Below are 17,340 nucleotides of genomic sequence, written 5' to 3' on the forward strand. Positions count from 1 at the left end.
CCGACCATTTGGGTTTTGCTCCTACATGTCTCTAATAAGCACATTCTTTCAGTAAAACCACCTGAAAAATCATGGAAAATTGAGTTTTTTTTTATTTTTTTTAATACCATGACAACTAGACAGCATGTGTCATTGAGAAGAATTCGGGGGTTTCAGAGATGTGTTTCATATGCTTTACAATCGTTGTTTGACAGGTAAATCCGTGAAATATCCACATGGTACCCGAGTACTCACGAAGCTAATATGTTGATGTTGATGTTGAAAATCTAACATATATATATATATATATATATATATATATATATATATATATATATATATATATATATATATATATATATATATATATATATATATATACAGGGGATGGCCAAAATGTTTGGGATAGGCAACTTTTTTTCTCTCACAAAAAAGTTCAACATGCTATAACTTTTCATAGAGTGCATCAAAAAATCTCAAATTTTGACTGTTTGTCAACTGTTCGGGTAAAAAACTATTTTTAAGACAACTCATTTTTGAGCTGTCATATCTCGGAAACCAGTGAACCGAATTGAATGAAATTTTGAACGTACACTAACAATATACAAATGCTTCACAAACTATTAAAACATAGATACTTTTTGAACGTTGAAAAAAGTTATCATAGATTGACACTTTTTGGCTTTTTCTCGAAAAAATGTATTTTTTTTACGTCAATGTCAATAAATTTTAGTGTTGATGTCCAAAGATTTTCCACTTCTGTTCTCAAGTTATCTTTAATCAGATATATTAGAGCCTATTTAGATTAAAGGAAGAACACATTTAGTAATTTTTGTGCGGTATTGTAAATTTGACTTATTTTCCTCTATATGGGTAAAAATTTCAACCCGGTATAACTTAATTCGCCGTGAGAAAATATTACATTTTATAACGTTGTATTTAGTATCAGTAAATTGTTGATAAACGTTAAAAAATTCATTCAATTCGGTTCTCTGGTTTCCGAGATATGACAGCTCAAAAATGAGTTGTCTTAAAAATAGTGTTTTACACGAACGGTTCTAACTTTGCGAAAGATTAATCAATCGAGCCCAAATTTGTACCAATGTTGCACATATAACAGGTTGATAAACAGTCAAAATTTGGGATTTTTTGATGCACTTTATGAAAAGTTACAGCATGTTGAATTTTTTTTATGGGAGAAAAAAAGTTGCCTATCCCAAACATTTTGGCCACCCCCTATATATATATTTTTACTGAATTAGCCACAAAAATACCTCCAAATGTTGTCTCAACTAATTCAGTAGTTTTAAAAAATGTCTTTCCAGGATCAAAATACTTAAGGGTTTTAGAAAATAAAAAACATATTTTTGAAATTTTGATGTATTTTTAAAAAGTCCTCTACACATTTGTATTGAAATTTAGGCAGGAAGTTTTTGTTTAATTTCATCAGAAATTCTTCTTATTTAACGGGTACACGCGGAAAGCCTTTTTTCCACATATAAGGCTGATGCAAAAAATTAATTTGTTTAATGTCAAGCAACACCCCCACTCTTTCAAATTCCAAAATATTGGAGGGGTGAAAGAAAACCATGGTGGACCATGACTCCATTTTCTATAGAAAAACAAATGTTTTCAAGCAAAAGTTTATCAATACTTGAAAACTTGTTCTCAATAATAGGTATAATTTTTCATATTTTATTAGTTTTTTTGTTTGTTATTTAATTTTGTCCCTCTTACTCGATTAGAGGTCTCGGGCATAAATAAAAAAAATAAATTTCTTTTATCATCGTGTTCTACACTACAATTTAAAATTTGGTTCTCTGTTATGATTATGACTGAACTAATGAGTGTTCCATTTTTTTTAACTTCGGTAATTGTCTTAAATTCAAAATTTTCCACTACAAAATCAATACTTTTTCGTAGGAATCACTAATATTTTTTTTTTCATTTTTTTCCATTCTATATGAATTTTTGTCAGCCCTTTTAAAACAATAAATTTGGAATTCGCCACTCACCCTCACGCCTCGAAGCTCAACGCTAAACCACAGACAAACAGAGGTATCACTCTACTCATTTCCCTTTTTAACCCATTATTCAAATATTATGTAGTTCCCATATGTAGGGCCCTTATAGCCGAGGCGGTAAACGCACGGGTATTCAGCATGACCATGCTGAGGGTGACGGGTTCGATTCCCGGTCGGTCCAGGATCTTTTCGTAAAGGAAATTTCCTTGACTTACTTGGGCATAGAGTATCTTCGTGCCTGCCACACGATATACGCATGCAAAATGGTCATTGGCAGAGGAAGCTCTCAGTTAATAACTGTGGAAGTGCTCATAGAACACTAAGCTGAGATGCAGGCTTTGTCCCAATGAGGACGTTACGCCAAGAAGAGAGAGAGAGAGTAGTTCAAAAATCGCTCGCTCATGGCGCACGCATCGCTTTTGCTCCTGTTTGACGATTGCTCACTACTGCCATCTAAAGCCTGTATCCGCAATAATCGGGACACAGAAATATGGCTGTAACTCTGGAATAGATGCATTAAACTTGCTCAATTTTTGCCTGATAACATCTTAATGTGTGTTCATTTCACCTGCAAAATTTCATGTGAATCGGTGAAGTACCTTTTGTTGTAGCAATGAAACAGTAGAACGCGAGCAACTGAATTTTGTACAGCCCCTGGTTTAGCTTGTCAGTGCTGTAACTTTTAAATTTGATAAAGGAAATGGCTGAGATTCTGCACACAAACCTCTCAATCTACTTTACTTACATAGGAAAAATTTCAAGAAAAATCGATGCGAAACACTTATTGGGGCTCATCGTGATTTTAGCCCTTCAGACAACAATTAGTGAGCACTCCTTATTGCTTCGATTGTATTGTTGAAAGTACTACACCAATAATCATCAAATTTTGCAGGCATAATAAACACATAATCAACTACCTTCTGTGAAAATTTCATGAAAATTGGCAGAGACATCCAAAAGTTATGAATAGGCAAACATCGCACATAAAAAACATGGAACATTTTCACTAACACTATCCCCTATCAACACCAGTAACTTTCAATCCAATTGATAAAAGTTGGTGAAATTTTGCAAGAAAGTGTCTCTATAGGTATCATGACTGCTTACGAAATTTCATAATTATCCTCATAGAACATTAAATTGTAGCGGAAAAGAACCATCTAGTATGCGAATGAAAATTGTACAAAATCTTAAAAACCACGTATGTTTTTTTCTCATCCACAGTTAAAAGTAATGAATCGATTTTTATGAAATTTTGCACAAATAGTAAACATACATCAAAAAGCTCTCAGTTAGCTTTTGGCCAATTTCTATTGATTCAGTACAGAGTTACTGTCGTACTTGTGTGTCCCGATTATTGCGATACAGGCTTTACTCAGTGGGTTTGTGTACCACAGCATAATTAGCATTGGGCGATTATGTTTGCGTGACGATGATTTTTATCGCATTTTGTTCCAAGTAATACGTCTGTTTGTCTGGGGCTAAACCAAAATTGTGTTAAAATTTACAAATCAAAAACGATTTTTTTTATACTGTTCACCGATAAAAACTCCCATTAAGGCTAGGAGCAATATGAAAAATCGCGATGAAATGAACGATTTTTCTATTCTCTTCAACTTGTGTTAACTTCATGTAGGGTAATTTTCCAATTATTGCACGGCTAAAAACTCGCCTATTGTTGCACACTCCATGTTATTCTTATTAAGTGTGCAACAATTGGCAAATTTTTTGCCGTGCAACAATTGGAAAATTACCCTACTTAGGGTATTTAATTAACTTGTAATCATGAAAATACCGTAACAACTGACACTTTGCATAAGGTTTTGAACTACGGAATTCAATTATTAATTTTAACGCTTAAATACCCTCATTTTAATGATCCAAAACCATCTTCCGTCTCCTAAAATTGATTTAAATATATGTTAGATGATTCTTTTTAATTCGCGATTTTGTGAATTTCGATTTTTGATTTTTATAATTTTTATTATTTTTGAACATTTTAACATTTTTACATTATTCCTCGAAGCCTACTTGGATTACCATTTTTCAAGAGGAAAGCCTAAAAAACAACAAATGATTTCGGCTCGTTTATGCCCATGTAGAGCTCAGCCTTCCAAGTAAACTAATAACTAAAGAAAAACGAAAACAATTAGAGGTTTTCTAAAAATATTTTTATTTTAAATAAGTTTTGTGGAAAACAATATTTATCGTGTAATTTTGAGTATTATTTTGTTTATTTTAATCCCCTAATCTTCTTCTTTTTCTTCTTCTTCTTCTTAATGGCTCTACGTCCCCACTGGGACTTGGCCTGCCTCGCTTCAACTTAGTGTTCTTCGAGCACTCCACAGTTATTAATTGAAGGGCTTTCTTTGCCTGCCATTGCATGAATTTGTAGATTGTGAGGCAAGTACAATGATACACTATGCCCAGGGAGTCGAGAAAATTTTCCCGACCGGAACGGGAATCGAACCCGCCGTCTCCGGATTGGCGATCCAAAGCCTTAACCACTAGGCTAACTGGAGACCCCTAATCTTATTGACTATGATGAAATGATTGAGGGAAATTTGGAACATTATAATTGTTGCATTCATTAAAAGCATCAAATGCATCTGAAAGACCTGTTGATGTTGTCACCTGCAAACATTAAATTTGCAACGCCGAACACGTTGGTAATGCTCGATTTTATCGCCTCCCAGCTCCAAAGGGTTACTCAATATAAACAAACGGAATATTCTGGACAATATTGCCATGCACAATGCAATATTTTATATTTTGAGATTATTTTTAAAGTGTTTCCGCTCTACAATAAATTCCTCAACGCAGTTCGTTAAAAATAACTACTTACAAATTGTTTATGTATGGTTTTAATTCACAGAGTTCTGCCGGAGCTTCTTATCAATTTTTTGCCAGAATTTTTCAAAATTATTATTTTTTTCTATTTTCTGCCATAAGCATCGTTTCAATTATATAACAAAACATCCCAACAAACATTTTCGCTGTATATGAGTAGAACAAATCACTCTTAAGCTAACTTTAGCTCAAGAAGCTGTTATTCAGCTGGTTCTGTTACTTGGGATTCTCTAGTATTTTCATCATATCTAAATTAAAGTGATACAAGTAGAGCAAAGAGGCTTCTAGTTTGTTCTAGTTGTTGTGTACAAAAGTTCTCAGAGGACTTCATGGGTTTTTCTTTTAGTTTTTTTACAATGACTTATTCAGATATTTCGATCCTGATGATTTCTATACCTAAAATAATATTTTAAGTAGAATACCTTGCATACATTGCTGCAGGAATTCTTCTCTGAATTTGTCCAGAAATTATTTAGTGATCCCTTTCATTATCAATCATAGGATTCGTTTAGAAACCATGTGTAGATTATCAGAAATCCATATTTTTTCATGAAACCTTCTTTGGACTCCTTCCGACATTGCTTCATGGATTCCTTTAGAAAAAAATCTCTAGGTATTTCTTCCTGATCCACGGACTTCTTTTGAAAGAACTTCAAGAACATCTTCCGTGGATTGCTTCAAAAATTTACTTCAGAATTTCCGTTGGAGGATCATTCTGAAATTTTTCAAAGAATTTCTCTAGAAAAGCTTCCATGATGGATTTTCTTAAAAGTTTGTGCATGGAATATTTCAGAAACCGTACGAAAATTCACATCATCAACAGATTTTCATGAAATGGTTTTAGCATCTTGTACCGACTACAGCAATTCTTTAAAAAAAAAAACAAATGTTCCTTCAGAATTTTTTCCAAGGGTTTCTTTGGAAAATTTTCCATAGATTATTTGAGCAGTACTCATAAATTTTCCAACGGGTTTGAGGACCCTTTGTGAAAGATTGGAGGGAGGAGAGCCTTTTCATAAGGGTTCTGTATAGTTCAAGAGGGGAGTGTTAGGATCTCTCATGATTTTTTTTTTGAAATATCTAAAGTTATTTTAAATCTCTTCTCCTGAAGCCCATTGAAACACCTCCAAAACTTTCGGAAGCCTTAACAATACCCCTCTCCGTCGAAGTCTATCGTCCTGAAAGCTCTTGGAGAAAACCTCTGAAAGATCTCTTCAAACCCCTTAAACCCTCTAAAATACTCTTCTTATACAGGGTGTTAGGTTCCAGGGTGTTAGGTTAGGAGTGCATAGAGGACCATAGAGGACCATAAATGGTGAAAGAAATTGTTCTACGCATATGGTCAAACCTCAACCGTTACGTAGTTATTGAACTTCCCATGTTTTTGATTCTTATTGCTTTAACTGGCTATAACTTGAAAATGGTCAAACTTATCGCAATTTTTTGGCACTTATTCGAATGATTATTCAATTTTCAATCACATGGCATCTTTGACTCGATTAATTTAGTTAAATAACTAAGTGTTCTAGAGCAATTTGCTCAAAAGTAGTGTGTTTTAATTAGTTTTGGTCAATTATCTTTGAGAAATGTGTAATTAATGAGAATTTCTTCTTAAACAAAGTTGTGGCTTCTGTTTTACAATTCGTTCTTTGACATCAAACTTCTATCTCTTATCGTTTTCTTGCAATTTCGTTTTAAACATCGCATTTCAGATCATAAATTTGCATTTGTTAAGGTGAGCACTTTTAAATCGAAATTACAAGAAAACAGTAAGAGCTAGAAGTTTGATGTCAAAGAACGAATTGTAAAGTGAAACAGGGGTCACAACTTTGCCGAAGAAAGAATTTTGATTTATAAGGCATGTTTCAAGGATAATTGACAAAACAAATTAAAACACACTACTTTTGAGCTATTTGCTCTAGTAAACTTAGTTTTTTAACTAAACCAATCGATTTAAAGAAGTCATTTGATAGAAAATTCAATAATCTTTCGAATAAGAGTCAAAAAACTGCGATAATAATCAAAAACATGGAAAGTTCAATAACTACGTAACGGTTGAGATTTGACCATATGCGTAGAACAATTTTTTTCACCGTTTTTGGTCCTCTATCATCCTTTAAAAAGTTTGCACTCACGAACCTAACACCCTGTATAACCGCTCGGCAACCTTTCTTAAACTCTTCAGGGAATGAAGAATGAAACTTCTTGGGTCACAAACAGAGCCGTAGCGTGGTCCCAAAATGCCCTCGGTAAGCATCCAGATTGGGGTCGAACGACAATTAGACATTGTTAATTTGCAAAAGTTTGTAGTTTTTCAATTTTTCCAAGTTTTTTTTTAAGTTATATTTTGGTGTTTCAAAAAAAAAATACAATTTCTGAAAGAATACACTTGGAAGAATTTTAGAAGGAAAAAAATCTATTTTCATCTATTGATGAAAAAAATCCCTAGAAGCTTTTATGAAGGTATCTCTGAGAAATTTTGGATGGAGTCAATGGAAGGTGTTCTGAGCGATATTGAAGCTTTCTTCGCCTAAAGGAATCTATAGAAGGCTTTCTGAAGGAAATTTTGGTCAAATCATTAAAGAAATCTGTAGACGGGTTTCTTAAAAAAAATATTTGGAATAATTTCTGAAGGAATTCTCAGAGGCACTTCTGCAGGATTTACTGAAGGGATCTCTGCAGAATTTCTTACAGGAGTCATTTCAAAGTAATCCTTAAATATATTTTCGCAGGAATATTTATAAGAATTTCTGAAGGAAACTATGGAACATTTCCAAAGAAATTCATTGAAGATTTTCCAGGAGAAACCCAGAGAAAATATGTGAACTAGGAGTTTTGAGAGATAGAAACATGAAATATTTTCAAAAAATCTGTAGAAGAATTTCTGAAGGCATCCTTGATGAAAATTTACACATCATTACTGAAAGATTTTTTGAAAGAATATCTGCCGCAATTCCTTGATGAAGCTATAGAAGATTATCTAATAAAATACTTAGACAAATATCAAGGGGTATCCTTTGATTATTTTTTAAATAAATACTAGATAGCTTCTTGAATTTCCAAATAAATCCTGAATTTCCAAAGAAATCCTCGAAAGTAACTTCAAGACATTCTCCAGTGAGAATGTTTAGGATTTTTTTTTTCAGAAATTCACTTGAATTTTGAATCTATATTGTTTTTGCTTTGCTAATTATAAAAACAATATTATCAAATAATTCAAAATGCTCTATGTTCAGAATACAGAAATCTGAATTTTCGAGAATACAGAGATACGTAAAATAACAATAGTCTTATTATATATAACAATAATCTCAAATTCTGAAAATAAATAAATCTGGATAACATTCAAGAAAACATTGGCATCAGCGTGTTTTCTTTTGTTTCCTCTGAGGCTGGCGCCCTTGGCGGGGGCCAACCACACGATACGGCTCTGCCCACAAATTACTACACATTTATTGAAATACTATTATAAGTAATTATTTTTCGATCGTATGTTCAAGTAAATCGAAAAAAGTTGACACTGCAAATTTGGCTGACACAAACCCCTTATGACGTAAAGAAAAAATAACAAAGTCAACTTATTCCGATTTTTTTCTAAATATTTCTTCCATAAATTATTGTAAACTTTAGTGAGATATTCCATAAGAATAATTGACAAAGAGCACACATTTAATTCCGTCAATATATTTTTTTTCAATATGGCTAGTATTTTATCTGGAAATTATAAAGAAACTGTAAAAAAGCTACTCAGCATAATACCGATCACTTTTTATCAATAATGCCACCAAAAATTACTTCAACCAGTGGACAAATCGTTTTCCAAACCAATATGGTCAAAAATATTAAAAGGGTGTTTCAAGATTTTCCTAGAATAATTGTAAACTAAATACACTACACTACTCATTACTACACATACCGTCTTCATTTTCATTCCAAGTAGCATCGACAGACACTTCTACCGAAAATTGACCAGAAAATTGAAAATTATCCTTGAGCTCTCAGATATGTACTATTTTCATCAAATCGTTAACAACTTCAATCTCAAATAAAACACTAGAATTTCAGTCAAAATTGCCTCAGGGAAATTGCTATCCGACTAAAATGCATACAATATTTTCCCAAAAAAAAAATGTTCTGAAGTTATTCAGGATTTATACTGCAGGATTTTTGACTCGGTAAAGGTTGTGCTTATTTCCATCAGAGTACAATTGCGTGAAGGAAAACATTTAAAATAGAGCGATTTTTATTCAAATTTTGGGTTTTCAAATGATGTTGGGAAAGTTTTTCTGCTTTACTATTACTTTAGAGCTTTTAGTAGAACTTGTTACTTCAGACTCTAGTTTAATTTAAAAACACTTCACTAATACTTTACTTTTGCAAAAGAAAATAAAAAATGAATAACTCTTTTAAAGAAAAACTAGAAAGGACGAGCAAATTCCTTTTAATTCTACTACTGTGCTTATCTTCGGACAGATAGGCCTATTTCGTCTGTGACTTACAGACTTCTTCAGTGTCAAGTGCAGTCGAGCACTTGACACTGAAGAAGTCTGTAAGTCACAGACGAAATAGGCCTATCTGTCCGAAGATAAGCACAGTAGTAGAATTAAAAGGAATTTGCTCGTCCTTTCTAGTTTTTCTTTAAAAGAGTTATTCATTTTTTATTTTCTTTTGCAAAAGTAAAGTATTAGTGAAGTGTTTTTAAATTAAACTAGAGTCTGAAGTTTTTCTGGTTTATTTTTCTCGTAAAAGATACATTAGGGGTACTCACTAAACAGATTATATTGCTGCGTAAGCCATGATTTTCTGCTTATTTGAAATGTTTCATGATTTTGCGAATGAAATAATCAAAGATTGCCTTGGTGATCGCGACGTTTAATCAGTTTAATCAGTTTACGCTGTTAAGTGAATCCCCCTATTATTCCATTTTTTATTATTTTGCAACATTTTGCAAGGACTTCAACTCATAAAATGGCCAATTATAAGGCTTTCTTCTATTGACGTAAAATTGGATTTCAGATTATCATACAACATTATTTGAAGTTTTCATTGCATGCCAAAGGATTTTATTAGAGTAAAACCCAATTTTCAGTTAAAACTCATGATCAATCATGATCAATTTTGTTCGTTGATAAAACTTCATGACTTTTGTTTTATTTTATAAACCACAAGAACGTTTGTTAACAAAAAAAAAACAAAACTTTTTGTGCGAAATGTTTGTTGTTTTTTATTTCGTATTTTTATGCAAAATTTTCGAATGATTGTCTAAAACATTATCTTCCAGAAAATTTCATAAAAAGCTTATGTTATTTTCTGATTTTTTTGCCTGAGTTCATTAAAAAAACTGTAGTAGGTTATCTTCAGGTTTTTTTTCATGAACAAACTCTTTGAAAATTTTAAATGATTGGTCTAATGCTAAATCAAAAGGAAATCCGCTACAAGTGAGCTTCATTTAGAAAGCCTGGCGATAGAAATTAAAGTTATTCAGTCACATAAAGTTGATCATAGCAATGCGCATAAGAACGGCTCAATAACTAGTTAACTGATGATGATTAACCTGGGCTTGTTAGGGGAATATCTGTAAATAAAAGAAAATCGGGTTAAGTACGGTTCCTTTGAATTCCACTAAGAATTTGCATCCTTTGACAGATACGTATTTCGACCTCAACTGTAAGGTCGTCTTCAGTGTCTTGTACTTGAGTCGAGTCAAGTACAAGACACTGAAGACGACCATACAGTTGAGGTCGAAATACGTATCTGTCAAAGGATGCAAATTCTTAGTGGAATTCAAAGGAACCGTACTTAACCCGATTTTCTTTTATTTAACTAGTTAACTGTTTTTCTTAACAGTCATAGAGCAGACCTGGTGTGACGGTTAAAGCGCGTGACGTTTACGCCAAAGTCTTGGAATCTCATTTCGGACAATTTCATGATCCATGATCTAAACTAAGCCACAAAAGTTCAGTTTATTGGACGCAGTGGCCTAATTTCCCCAACAGGGGAGGAAAAAAAGAAAAAAAACTAAAAAGCTGACCTAGTTTAAACGTTTTGTAAGAAAAAGGAAAATAATAACCCGATAGGGCCCAGGTACCTACGGCGTATGGCACAAACTTCCCAAATTGAGGAGAACTCGGCTCTAGAGTCACGTTCTCTTCAATTTGGGAAGTTTGTGTCATTAGCCATAGGTACCTGGGTCCTATCGGATTATTATTTTCCTTTTTCTTACAAAACGTTCAAACTAGGTCAGCTTCTTAGTTTTTTTTTCTTTTTTTCATCCCCTGTTGGGGAAATTAAGCCACTGCGTCCAATAAGGAACTTTTGTGGCTACTGATGATACCAGATAGCTACAGCGGTAAACGCGTGGATATTCAGCAAGACAGTTCTGAGTGTGACGGATTCGATTCCCGGTCGGTCCAGGCACTTTTCGCAAAGAAAATGTCTTCGACTTTCTTCAGCACATACAACATGGTCTTTGGCAGAGAACACTCGCTGTTAGTAACTGTGAAAGTGCTCATAGAACACTAAGCTGTAAAGCAGGCTTTAAGGAGAGAAAAAGCATCTGGTCAGAACATACTCATTATTTTACGTTGACCGTCTAGGCCTAGACTGACCTGACCGCGCCAATCTAAAGTCAGTTGGCAACCTCTGCCCAACCCGCACCCAGTTGCACCAGTTCTCCCAAAACAAGGGGTCGACAGGTCAGACAGGTCAGTTGTAAAGCTATATCTCTTTATTTCCTACCTCTCGTCTTCCCCCGTTGCCGTTGGTTGGTTGGTTGGTTGGTTGGGCCATTACACCTTTTAGCGACATTGTTGCCCGCTAATTTGAATCGCTTTTGTTTAGCACCGGTGTGGTGGCCACGAGAAGCAGAAGAATCCCATGACGACGACGGTGGGCAAGTAGTTTCCTGATATCATTCCAAAACCATCACGGTGGAACGGGAGATAAAATGTGTGTTTAGTTCACGATCAGCTGGTACTTCTGCCTGGTCCAGCCCGGGTGCATAAATAACCATAAAACGAGATAAGGTTCATTGCTACAAAGTGTCTCGCACGATTTTCCGTTCAGAAATGGAGGAACGGGGCCAATGAAAAGTGAGACACACTTGCACGCCGAACAATCAGGCGGAACATGCGCCTTAGTTAAGAGTGACTGTGATGCTGTGTGCATTGCTACCCAATCTGCGATTGTTGTTAAGTGGGACAATTGTTTGCGCGTGGTTGATGAGAGTTTGCGGTTTTTCAGTACGACGGAGCGGTTTGTCACAGTTGATAAGATCTGTACTACGAAGAGCGAATTATGATTTTACGCGGATGAATGCACGGTTAATTGACGGTTAAATGAGCTGAGTTAGATTAACTTGTTGGCGATACGAGAGAAAAATACAAAAGACCGGTGCTTTTCTTTTACATCGGTAGATAGACTGATTATTTTTATTAGATATGTTTATAAGATCGTTAAATTATCGAAATGAAATGAAAGCAAAATTAGGGCCCATATAGCCGAGGCGGTAAACGCACGGGTATTCAGCATGACCACGCTGAGGGTGACGGGTTCGATTCCCGGTCGGTCCAGGATCTTTTCGTAAAGGAAATTTCCTTGACTTCCTTGGGCATAGAGTATCTTCGTGCCTGCCACACGATATACGCATGCAAAATGGTCATTGGCAGAGGAAGCTCTCAGTTAATAACTGTGGAAGTGCTCATAGAACACTAAGCTGAGAAGCAGGCTTTGTCCCAATGAGGACGTTACGCCAAGAAGAGAGAGAGAAAGCAAAATTAATTGCTATGTGATATACCTTATACAGTGTTTCGGTACTGAATCAACAATTCTTCGCCACAACACTCGATTCGTGGCTGCAGTCCTCCATCCTCGGCCGCGTTCCACACTTGCCAGATCGTTCTGCACCTGGTCTGCCCATCCTGAACGCTGCCCTTCAGGTCTTCATGTACCATCCGGATCTCTTGCAAACACCAGCTTTGCAGGTTTGTTTTCCAGCATTCTCACAACATGCCCTGTCCATCGTATCGTCCTAAGCACCCATCTCTCGAACACTTCCAGTGCTTTCATGTCCTCTTCGAGCATAGTCCAGGCCTCGTGCCCGTAGCGAACCACCGGTCTTATCAGCGTTTTATACGCGGTATATTTAGTGCGATGGTGAATCGTTTCGACCGCAGATTCTTGTGGAGCCCACAGCAGGCTCGACTTATACTAATTATGCGTCTTCGTATTTCACGGCTAATGTTGTTGTCTGCCGTTAAGGACAGACTTGTAAGAATCCCAAGTTGGCCGCCACAATGGCCGACTTTGGCACCTACTCACGATTTCAAGCGCACAAATCTCTTCGTGAACAAAACCAACGCATCTGATCGTCTCATTTTAAGCTTATTACAAGTGAGCAAGAACAGAATAATAAAATGCATTGTTGTTCGAAGCTTGCTTCTTGAGATTTGTGCGTCTGTAGTTTTGATGCACTGTTGGAGCGGGATTTCAAGGCATTTGTCCTTAATAAGGACCCGAGGTAGACGAAGTCCTTCACCACCTTGAAAGTGTCCCCATCTATCGACCTATCGTAATACTGCTACCTAGGCTTGCCTTTTCGTTCGCAATTCCACCTGCCAGCATTTACTTCGTTTAAGACACGTTCACCGTGAGTCAGACCTTTGCTGCTTTACGTTTAAGGCTGGTATACAGTTCTGTCACTGTTCCGAATATTCTAGCAATAATATCCATGTCATCCACAAAACAGACAAATTGGCCGGATTTTGTGAAAATCGTGCCTTAGCTGTTAAGCCCGGGTCGTCGCATAACACCTCCCAGGACGATGTTGAACAGCAGGCATGAGAGTCCATCACCTTGTCGCAGTCCCCGGCGAGATTTAAACGAACTAGACAGATCGCTTGAAACCCTTACGCAGCTTCTTACACCGTTCATCGTCGCCTTGATCAATCTAATGAGCTTCCCAGAGAAGCCGTACTGCCGTACACCGCCTTGAAGTCGGTGGTGCGTTGGGACCTGGTTTCATTTTTCATTTATTTAGTTCACATCAAATTCATGATAATACTGAATCAACAATTTGCCGCCATAATACTCGATTTGCAGCTGCAGCTCTCCATCCTCGGTCAAGCCCAACACTCGCCAGATCACGCTCCACCTGGTCCGCCCATAGTGCTCTCTGCGCTCCACGCCTTCTTGTACCAACCGGATGGTTAGCAAACACCAACTTTGCAGAGTTGTTGTCCGGCATTCTTGCAACATGCCCTGCCCACCGTATCCTTCCAGCTTTGGCCACTTTCTGGATACTGTGTTCGCCGTAAAGTGCAGCGAGCTCGTGGTTCATCCTTCTCCGCCACACACCGTTCTCCTGCACGCCGTCGAAGATCGTCCTTAGCACCCGTCGCTCGAAAACTCCGAGTGCTTGCATGTCCTCCTCGAGCATCGTCCACGTCTCGTGCCCGTAGAGAACCACCGGTCTTATTAACGTCTTGTACATGGTACATTTGGTGCGGGGGTGAATCTTTTTTGACCGCAGTTTCTTCTGGAGCCCATAATAGGCACGACTTCCACTGATGATGCGCCTTCGTATTTCACGGCTCACGTTATTGTCAGCCGTTAGCAAGGAACCGAGGTAGACGAATTCTTCTACCACCTCGAAAGTATCCCTGGACCTGGTATTCGCGGTATTTTTAGAGGATTTGTCGCACGGTGAAGATTTGGTCCGTTGTCGAGCGGTCGTCTACGAAGCCGGCTGAAAATCTTCCCACAAGCTCATTTACTTTGGGTGAAAGACGATGGAAGATGATCTGGGATTGCACTTTGTAGGCGACATTCAGAAATGTGATCGCTCGAAAGGTCTCGCACTCCAACTTGTCACCTTTCTTGTAGATGGAGCGAATGACCCATTCCTTCCACTCCTCAAGTAGCTGTTCGGTCTCCCAGATCCGGACTATTAGCCGGTGCAAGCAGGTGGCCAACTTTTCCGGGCCCATTTTGATGAGTTCAGCTGCGATACAATCCATCGTCTTAATGTTCTTGATCTGGTGGATAGCTTCCTTAACTTCCCTTGTTCGCTCGTTGTTGCTCCCTGCTGTACTGACGTAGTCATTTCTCCTGCTGCTTTGATCCTCCATATCTGCGTTCTGCGCACCATTCAGGTGTTCATCGTACTGCTGCTTCCACCTTTCTAACACCTCACGTTCGTCCGTCAATTTGCTCCCGCCCTTAGGTAGTGATCAGAATCGATGTGGGCGCCACGATAGGTCCTGACGTCGATAATGTCGGAGAAGTGCCGTCCGTCAATCAGGACGTGGTCGATCAGGGATTCCGTCTGCTGTTGTCATCTCCAGGTGTCACGATAAGGGAGGCTGTGCACCTCCTGCAGCGTTACAATGCCGAACCCACGGTCCTTCAGTACATCGGCGAGTATGCGCATTGCTGGTGCTCCCGATGATATTGAGAGATCTGCAGTTCCACGTACCGACGAGTTTCCAACCGCAAGTCGATTTTGTTCTCTGGGGTCGTTGCCGTTGGTCTCGGTTCATGTTCTCTTGTAGATTTTTTGGTGCTTGGTTTTAACGGCCGGCTCACAGGGCCTAATACCAATCCCGCGGTTTACTATCCGGGGTGACCCAGCGAGTTTGTCGAAGCAAACCCCCTTTCCTGTCAGCATACGACCAAAGTTCCTAGCAAGGTTGATTACCCGATCTTCCCTAAGGTTGCTCGTATCCCGGCTGGTGCCACTCGGAGGCACCATCGCTAGACGAGGTCAAGACAGCCATTTAAGAACTGTGGAACAACAAGTCTGCTGCGGAAGGTGAATTCCTGGTCAAGCTTCTCAAGCACGGTAGTAAGCAAGTGAGATAAGAAGAGGAAGAACTGTCTGCTAGTTGGTTGGATGGACTCATTTGCCCGTTCTAGAAAGCGAGACATCGACTGTAGTGTGCGATTTACTGAAGAATAACACTTCTCGATTTAGCTTTTTTTTTTATAGAATGAGGAAATCTGTTGGTTGGCTTAGAAAAACCCCATTACTTGACCTTGCTTTCGTGGTACACCCGTTACGGATTATTTCGTAGAGGGGGGGCGTACTTGCGCACTTTCATTGTCAAACGTCGGCCATCACATACAGCTGTTCTCTAGGGGGCCAACTCGACTAACTGGTCGGCCCGCCATTTCCTCTGGAGGTGAAGCACGATTGTTGATACCGTGGCCAACACGGCCTTCCACTCGTCCATCCCCGTATACATCCTCTCTACTATGTTATCAGGAGTCGTATCCCTACCGCATACCTCCCACATGCTTGACCTCTGCTCCGCAAAGCGCGGGCATTCGAAGAGCAGATGTTTCGCCGTCTCCGCCCTATTTGCACATTCCGGGCATGAAGGCGAATCTGCATGCCCGAACCTGTGCAAGTACCACATAAAGCACCCATGGCCGACAGGAATTGTGTCAGGTGAAAATTCACTTCGCCATGGGGCCTACACGTCCATCCCGAGGTCCACACACGCTCGGTATGAGCCTGAGTGTCCATCTACCCTTGGTCGAAGAGTCCGAGACTCTCTGCCATTTCACCATGGACGAAGCTCTGGCGTTTCGTCGCGGACCTCTTCTACCTCTTTCTTCGTAGCACTCAACATCCTCGGTCAGCAAGCACTAGTGCTATCGGCCTTAATGCCCGCTAGCACGCATACCGCGTCTTTCGAGACGGTCCGGTATGCACTGGTTACCCAAAGGCACATTAGCCTAGGTATGCTTTCTAGTCTGTCAACATTCCTCTTCACTTTGAGCGCGTTTGACCATGCGGCGGCGCCATACCGTAGTATGGACACCGCTACTGACGCGAACAGCTTACGCTCGCCCTCTTACAAGCAGTCATGTCCTCTCAGTACCAGTCATGTCGAGGACTACTGAAGTTAAACTTGTCGTCGACCATGACTCCAAGAAGCTTCAGTGAGCGACAAGACTCGATCGAGCACCCGCCCGTGGTGACCACTGCCTGTTGTGCAGACTTGCGGTTGTTCACTACCACCACCATCACGGGAGAGCGTTTCGGTGGTACAGATGTGCCTTTCGTTTTGCACATGACTACCCGATAGGCATCTCCCGGTTGTGACGGCCGTCTGACAGAGATCATTGAAGCACGCTCGCTTACGCGCCTTGTTCTCTTTGTTCAGTGCTAGTTTTGCCGCCCTGTATGCCACCTCTCGTTCCGCTCTCAACTCATCGGTCCAGGCTTTTTGCATCCTTCTCCTTGCCTTGTGGCAAGATGCGCTGATCTCCGCGATTTCTTGACACAACCAGTATACCGGTCTTCGTCCATTCCTGGGTATGGATTGCCGCATCACACGCTCGTCTCAAGATACCAACTAGATCGTCGCTAGACAAGTAGCCGGTGTTCTGCTCCATGAGCAGTCGCTCCGAAAATGCCGGCTTATCGAAACTCGAGGTTAGCCATCCTCGGTGAGTATCGGTTATCCTCGACTACTGCCGT

At 38.9% G+C, this 17,340-nt stretch overlaps 1 protein-coding gene across 3 annotated transcripts in view; it reads left to right on the plus strand.

The window, feature by feature from the left end:
• LOC115260992 (uncharacterized) overlaps positions 1–17,340 on the plus strand; it is a 576,828-nt gene that overhangs the window by 285,305 nt on the left and 274,183 nt on the right. The gene's annotated exons all lie outside the window — the stretch shown is intronic.

The sequence above is a fragment of the Aedes albopictus genome, chromosome 3, assembly GCF_035046485.1.
Source record: "Aedes albopictus strain Foshan chromosome 3, AalbF5, whole genome shotgun sequence".
In the NCBI taxonomy this organism is placed as follows: domain Eukaryota; kingdom Metazoa; phylum Arthropoda; class Insecta; order Diptera; family Culicidae; genus Aedes; species Aedes albopictus.